Below are 8468 nucleotides of genomic sequence, written 5' to 3'. Positions count from 1 at the left end.
TTCATAGGTAAGAATTAAGAAAATGAATAATTTATAATTTGGAGTATTTTGAAACATTTAAAATTATTACTTTGATGATTTTGAAAATTTCAGGTACATTAGACCTCATCTTGAGTACTGCATTTCTGTAAATACTATCTTGAATCCACAGATACTTATCTTTTTTTGGTTAGCATCCAGCCAGTAAACCAATGAAACGATCCTACTATTCTAGGACAGGGGCCAGGAACCCGGTCATATTGCTTAAAGTGACTCACTCGCCTCCTCATGTAAAATGTATTCAGCTACTGGTCCCTAGATACTTCTCTGAGATAGCACTTTAAATTGTTCCCTTTGGAATTGCTTAAGTATCATCAAGAAATAAATTAGAAGATAAAATCAAGTATGTCTAATACAACCCAACAAGGCAGTGTATCTCAGTAGGGCCCTCAGGACCATCTATCAGAACCACCAGATTTCTAGACAAAAACTAAAACAGATCACTAGAATTTGTAGGTTTGGGCCCTGGAATCTGCATTTTACCAGTGTTCATGGTTATTCCTAAGTACTCACTGATGAAGAACAGAGCTAGCTTTTTTTTTTTATTTTTTTTAAGATGGAGTCTGATATAACCCAGACTGGCCTCAAACTTGTATAGTTGAAGGTGATCTTGAACCTCAGATCCTCAGCTCCCAAATGCTGGGATTACAGGCATGTGCCACCCATCACACCTGGTTTATGTGGTGCTGGGGCTTCATGTATGCTACAATCACTTTACATCTGAACTACATCCCCATCCCAACCCTAACCTTTAATAGCCCTTATTCTGTTAAGCTTCATTGTAAATAAATACATAAATAATTCAGACGTACTGATTCTGATATCAAAACAAATAACTAGATTTTATTAAGTGTCTTTCCAATTTACAAATAATAAATCCATAATCCTTTTCCTAGGTTAAAATGATAATTTAATTCACTAATAATTAATAGTAATGGGCCTGGGGAGATAATTCAGGTAAGAGCCCTGGCTGTGAAAGCGTAAGGACCTGAATTCTGATCTCCACCACCCACATAAAAAGCCAGGCATGACTGTGGGTGCCTGTAACCCCAGCATTGAGGGGGGCAAAGACAGGTAGATCCCAAGAGCTCACTGACCAGCCAGCCTAGCCATAACAAAGAGCTGATTCAGTGAGAGAACCTGTCTCAAGGCAGTAACTTGAGGCATAATAGAGGAAGACTCTCAAAGTCCTCCTCTGGCCTCCACATGTGCATGCATGGGTGCATGCATCCACACACGTGTGCACCACACACATGCACAAAAAAAACCTAGTAATAAGTATGACAACGGCACTAGATCTACTTATTTATATAAAATAAAAATGCTCAGAGTTAATTCTTGTCAGTTGTATAGTTTTTTTATATTTCGAAGTAACTATAGTTTCTTCCAAATATCAGAACTAGACAACTTTGAGATACTGTGTTTGAGAACCAGTCAATGCTGGTTCTCAAACCCCATTCAACTTAACATTTAGACCAGAAAGCAATTTTGTGACACTGTGTTCATTTTTAGAGTCTCATTTAGAGTAAGACCTATAAGTAATATCACTATCTAAAGTCTTTAGACTATGAATTGTCTTCTGTGAGGTAAAAGAAATCATCAGCAAACTACAACAATGACCAGCCCAGCAAATTATCTCTATTGGTGAAATAGTGGCACTGTTTTCTTAGGAGTAATCAATAGGTGTCTAATTGGACTTAAGATCTGCACAATAGGAGGAAATTAATGCATAGTTCTGTAAACATAGCCAAGTACACATGGTTGGAAAAGTCATAGACCCTAGAGAAGAACCTGCTTCTGTCACTTTCCTAGACCAACATAATTTCCTACTATAGTCTAAATATGTATCCTTACATTTACAAACAACTGTACCTCTCATCACTCATCAAAGAAACTTCTTTTTGCAACAGATGAAAACTATTACAAAGTTCCACAACTGGTCAGAATACAGAGAATAAGTGACTGTGAGGTGCCCAACCCTAACTGATACATATATAATGCACCCTCTATACCTGAGCCTCATGGACCATTGGGAAAGATTGTAAGAGCCAGAGCAACAAGACACCTGCTGCTAGTTAATGCGTTCTAGACATGATAGGGAAGCTACACCAATGAAATCCCCACAGTATGGTAGTCTAACAAGATCTGCACAATGACAAAACCAGTTGATATGCCAAGCTAGTTGGGGGAATTTCTTGGGCTCCCACCTCAAGATGAAGAGCTATAGGCAATCAATAGATGTTGAGGAAAGGAAAATCCATTTTCTACAAGGACTAGCTTCCTGAGAGGTAATCCAAGTAGGCAACCCTAAACAGGTACACACATGCACCACTAAATGGACTCAGTGCATTATATACATATATGTGTGTGTGTGTGTGTGTGTGTATTTATGTATGTGTAACAGTAAAGAAGGCAAGAAATTGTGAAGGAAGGACTGGGGGGGTGAAAATAATTCAAATACAATGTGCATATATCAAACAAAAAATAAAATTTTAAGAAGATTTTTAAAAAGTAATCATGGGGGAGAGTATGCCTTACATATGATCTCTAGATGGGCTGACTAGACTCCAGTGGATGAATTTACACTGAAGGGCATCTGGGTACAAATGCTTGACTAGATAGAACTTAACACATATGGCACAATACATGAGGTCCGGTGAGGGGGATGGGGGGGCATGGGTGGGGGAGGGGGTCTAAATTTGATTAACAGTTGTATGTGATTATGAAAGCTCAATTTTAAAAAATCTTGTAGGAGGAAGTGCAGCCTGGGTGGCCAGAGCATGCGCACAACAAGCGCAGTAAAACATCCAGCTGAGGCAAACCTGTGTTCTACCAAAAGACATAGAGACAACTGACCGAAAATGGCCTGATACAGAGAGCCAATGAGGAACAGACACGACCTATCAATGGACCAATGGGACACTGGGAGGGGGCATATAAGGGAGCCCCATATCCTCAATAAACGAGTCTGCAGCTGCTCTCACTGCCTGCTTCTCACCTGACTCCCTGGTGTCTGTGTCATGACTCCTCACCAACTCTACCCCCACCCGGAGGGCCCCAGGACACCCACAACAAAATCTTTTTAAAAAGTAATCATGTGAAAAAAATCAGAGCATGCAGAAACAAAATGTTAAGCAATTAATGCCTGGCATGGTGGCACATGCCTTTAGTTCCAGCACTTGGGAGGCAGAGGCAGGCAGATCCCTGTGAGTTCAAGGCCAGCCTGGTCTACATAGTGAGTTTCAGGACAGCTAAGACTACGGGGAGACCGGCTCCAAAAAAAAGTTAGTAATTAAGAGTAGTGAGCACCTTACACATGACCCACATGACCTTTGGTGACCTCAAAAGGAGCAGGGACAACTAAGAGTGCAGGAGGGTTTGTAAGTGCACCACATGCATGCAATGCCCACAGAAGCCAGAAGAAGGCATTGGATCCCCTGGAACTAGAGTTACAGACAGTTGTTAGCCATCATGTGGGTGCTGGGAACAGAATGGTGACCTTTGAGGAGGAGTGTGTAACCTCAGGAGGCTGTGACCTTTACCCTGGTGGAGTGGGCTTTACTGGACATTTTCCAGAAGAATCTCTACAAAGATGTAATGTAGGAAGCCTTTAAGAATCTGGACTCTGTCAGAATAAAATGGGAGCACCAAGATCTAAAAGATTGCTACAGAAATCAGAAGAGAAATCTGAGACTCCAAGTGGTAAAGAGACTGTGAACATAGGACAGTTGTCAATATAGAGGAATCTTCAGCCTAAATTCAGTCAGGATTGCAAACAAGAAAATACCTGGATCAATGTTTTATAAACATCATATCATTAGTCAGTCATCCCCAAAGAGGAAAATTACATCTGACTCTAAACACAGTCCATGTGATTATGAGAAATAACTAGAGAAATGTTATGAATGTGAAATATGTGGTAATGCCTATGCATGCTCCAGCTCCCTTACAAAACACAAAAAAATGCACAGTGGAGAGAAACCATATAAATGTACACAGTGAAAAAACTTTCATTTATCACCACTGTTCAGAAAGGTACATGCTAACTCACAGTGCAACCAAGCCTTATAAATAGTAAGGTGTGTAAAAAAGCATTTGCTTCTTCCAGTTCCCTTCAAGAGCATAAAACATTTCACTCTGGAGAGCTACCCAAATGTGAGGAATGTGGGAGACTATTCTGGACTTCCAGTTCCTTCATATGCATAAAAGGCTTCATACAAGACAAAAACTCTATGAATGTAAGTACTGTAGGAAAGCTTTTGGGAGTTACTGTGTTGTTACCCTACACGAGGGGACTCACACTGGAGAGAAATCTTTAGAATGTTGGTAGTGTGGGAAAACCTTCAGACATTCCAGCCATGTTCAAGCACATGAGAGAATTCACGCCGGAGAGAAACTATATGAATCTAAGAAGTATGGGAAGACATTGACTAATGGCCATTGTGCTAGAAGGCACTTGGCAACGCACAGTGGAGACTGGCCTTACAAATGGGATATGTAGAAAAGCCTGTCTTTATTTCTATTCCCTTCAAAACCACAAAAAAATGCCACACCAAAGAGAAATCATATATGTAAGCAATGTGGGAAAACCTTTAAATGTTTTGATTCCATTCGAAACCACAAGACCACTCATACTGGAGAGAAACCATATGAATATAAGGTGTGTGGGAAAGCCTTCAGTTGTTCTGGTTACATTCAAAAATCGCATGAGAACACACAGTGGACAGCCCTATAAATGTGAAGAATGTGGGAAAGCATTCTCATATTCCAAAAGTCTTCAAAGACACATGAAAAAAATACAGTTGATTAGAGATGGATGGTGCCAGTAAATGTAAGTAATGTAGTATAATAGCCTTTGTACGTTCCAGCTCTTCATATGAATTTGGGGGGTGGGGAATCACAGTGGAGAATAAGCCTACAGATGTAACATGTGGAAAAGCCTTCAGTCATTTCAGTCACAAATACATACAACAATTTGATGTACTGAAATTCTGTGAGTTTAAAAAATGTTGGGAAACATTCTGACAGTTCCTTTGAGCATTGATGATTCTCACTGGAGAAAAGTGATACATAGAGGACTTGGACACTTTTACACACCACCTTTTTTTTAAAAGAATGTCTTTTATTGCATACATGTACATAATGTATTTTGATTATATCCATCCCCAAGTAACCTTAGACCCTCCTCAACACATCTCATCCCACCCCCATTACCTTTCCTTTTTTCTCTCTTTAAATCACTCTATGAGTCCAATTACTGCTGCCTGCTACAATGTTGGTTTGATCCTGTGCAGGTAACCACAACTGCTCTGAATTTGTGGGTGCAACAACCATGTCATATCCAGAAGACAGCATTTCACAGCTTCATCCCCATCATCCATCTCTTACATTCTTTAAGCAGGGCTATATGAGAGTTTTTAAGATTATTTTGTTATTTTTTGCTTTGAAGGGCAGTTATGCTATGATGCTAAGGTTGTGTCTGAACCTACTGGGTTCAGTCAATGTTCCTGCCTCACTCTTCAACCTAAGTAGGGCCACAGGTGCCCATCACAATGCCTGGACTGTGCATAAATTTAATGTGTTTTCTCTTGCCAGGAAGTTTTACTCGTTCCATTTTAACAGAATTAGATCCATAGTAAGTTGAAATGTAGTTCAAGAGCCAAGAAGATGACTCAGCAGGTAAAGGTGCTTGCTACCAAGCCTAATGACTTAAGTTCAATTCCCAGAGCCCACTGGTGGAAGGAATGCTCCAACTCCTGCAAGTTATCCTCTGACCTCCACACACATTCCATGATGCATGTGCAAATAAATAAATAAATAACTTTAATGAAAAGAAGTTCAGAAAAAAAGTAACCATGTGCAAAAATTTATCAGAGCATTCAGAAAATGTTAAGCACTTAAGAGAATTTGAAAGTCCAAGAGCATGAGAACTGGTTTCTTCAAGGTCCTTGTGGCAAATGGCATTATAGTATTATAAATTATAAATTGACAACCTTACTATAAATATAAGAATACAGCTCTTGGGCCTGGACAGATGGCTCAGTGGTTATTTGGGGGGTGGGGAATCACAGTGGAGAATAAGCCTACAGATGTAACATGTTGGATGCCAACATCCCCACTCCCAGGGGATCTGACAGCCTCTTCTGACCTCTGCGGGCATTGCACAACATGGGTGCACTTACTTACATGCAGGCAATACACACACACTCATAAAATAAAAGTAATAAATAAAAATTTTTTTAAAAGGATACAGCTCCTTTCTCAGTCCTCCTTCAACTACTTTGGGTGAAACATATTCAGTCTTTCCATTATTACATTATATTTCCATTCCTCTACAACTTTGTGTTGTATCTGGAGTTAATAATGGCCTTTTCTTCATTTCATCTCCAAATTCCACCATAGACCTATTAACATGGTCATATGCAATGGGTGGTCTTTCAGTTCTGTGTGTCCTAAGTGTCCTGGCCCCCTCTGTTCTGCCCTTCTATATACTGGCTGTTCTCTGGACCTGAAGCAAGCTATTGGCCTAGCATTTTCCTTTGGGGCCATACATATAGCCAGGAACACCCAACCCTACAACAGGCCGCTGCCATCTGCTGTTTGATACTTATAATTCTAAGCATCAGATGATACACTCTATCAAATGCAATAAAAATCTGGAGGTGAAGTTAGGGGACTAAAATGAATTATTTGAAAATATAAAGCACAAATGTCCATAAAGGACATAAGCAGATAAGCAGTATATGTTATTAAAATTTCATGAGTGGGGACACAAGGAAAGTATATCTAAAAAGGTCTACAGAAGAGTAATTATAAAAAGGAAAAAGATTGAGACACTGAATAGATGTACCTTTACAACAAATATCTCAAAATTTTGTTGCGCCTGTGTGGTTGCTGTTACACATCTCCACTTTCCACGACTCTGGTTTCCATAGCTTTGAACTGAAAGAGCCTCCACTGCTATACACTGCAGCCAGCCACTTTAAAGAGATGTGTGACTCAGTCGGGCATGGTGGTGCACGCCTTTAATCCCAACACTCGGGAGGCAGAGGCAGGTGGAGTTCTGTGCATTCAAGGCCAGCCTGGTCTACATAGAGAGTTCCAGGCCAGCTGGGGCTACAGGAAGACCTTGTCTCAAAAAGACCAAAAGAGAAGGTTGGGGGTGTCACTCTACTGCGAAGATGTGATGGCAGAAATCAGTATCACAGGCTGATATCCTTGAAAAGAAGAAGGGCAGGTATACTCAGTGGGCATATGATGGTAAGGCAGTCTTTTACCGTTGGAGGCACTGGGAGTTTGCTGGATGAGCCCTTTTATCTGAAGAACTGCCGCTGCCAGGAAGCCTGAGAGGCAAGTTATCTTCCTATGTCTGCAGCAGGAGATGACTGTTAGGAGAGGGGGCGTGGGAGTGTACCCATCCATAGCATCTGCCAGAGCTGGGTCTAGAATTCTAAATTGAAATCCATTTTCACTCAAAAATTTGAAAGCATTGCTCCATTTTCTTATAAATTCCTATGATGCTGTGAAGAATGTCACTTTCAGTAGTTAACACGGAAACACAATTGGTCAGAGTGCAGAAAATGAGTGTCAGTGGAGTGCTCAGCCTCAAATGGCATGTCTGTCTCACACCCCCTCCACAAGGCTCAGGACCATCAGGACATATGGTATCTTACTTTAATTAAGAGACAAAATGACGAGACTGTAGAGATGGCTCAGCGGTTAAGAGCACTGACTGCTCTTGCAGAGGACCCGGGGTCGATTCCCAGCACCCACATGGTGGCTATGAACCATCCTTAACTCCAGTTCCAGGGGATCCAATGGCCTCTTCTGTCCTCTGAGGGCATTGCACAACACAGGTGCACTTACCTACATGCAGGCAATATACGCATACACATAAAATAAAAAAAATAATAAATTTTTAAAAAAAGAATACAATTTGATTATAAGAATATAACCTCTGAGGCTGGAGAGATGGCTCAGCACTTAAGAACACTGGTTGTTCTTGCAGAAGACCAGGGTTCGAATCCCAGAACCCACATGGCAGCTAACAACTGTCAGTAACTCCAGTCCCAGGGTATCTGACAGCCTCTTCTGACCTCTGCAGGCATTGCATGACACGGGTGCACTTACCTACATTCAGACAATGCATACATATAAAATAAAAATAATAAATAAAAATTTAAAAAAGAATATAACCTCTCCTTATCAATATCACAAATATAGCTTTTTTCATATTTCCTAATCAAAAGCAAAAATTGTATTGTGGGGGAACTGGAGTAGTTAAGAGCACTTGTTGGTCTTCCGGAGTGAGTTTAGTATCCAGTGCTCACATGGCAGCTCACAACCACCAGTAACTCCAGTTCTGGGGGATTTGATGCCCTCTTCTGGCCACCACAGGCACTATACACACACACAATCCATATATATAT

At 40.7% G+C, this 8468-nt stretch overlaps 1 long non-coding RNA gene across 1 annotated transcript in view; it reads left to right on the top strand.

Annotated features, from left to right (window-relative positions):
- The window catches only part of LOC115067158, a 10455-nt gene extending 7488 nt beyond the window's left edge, over positions 1-2967 (top strand). Inside the window, exon 3 of the long non-coding RNA XR_003846590.1 lies at positions 2792-2967. This is a non-coding gene — a long non-coding RNA (uncharacterized LOC115067158). The remainder of the gene's footprint in view (positions 1-2791) is intronic.
- Positions 2968-8468: the final 5501 nt, after the last annotated feature.

Source organism: Nannospalax galili, unplaced genomic scaffold (genome assembly GCF_000622305.1).
Source record: "Nannospalax galili isolate Female #2095 unplaced genomic scaffold, S.galili_v1.0 scaffold100, whole genome shotgun sequence".
In the NCBI taxonomy this organism is placed as follows: Eukaryota; Metazoa; Chordata; class Mammalia; order Rodentia; family Spalacidae; genus Nannospalax; species Nannospalax galili.
Note: the sequence above shows the minus strand (reverse complement) of the source record. Positions and strands in the feature narration are given on the sequence as shown.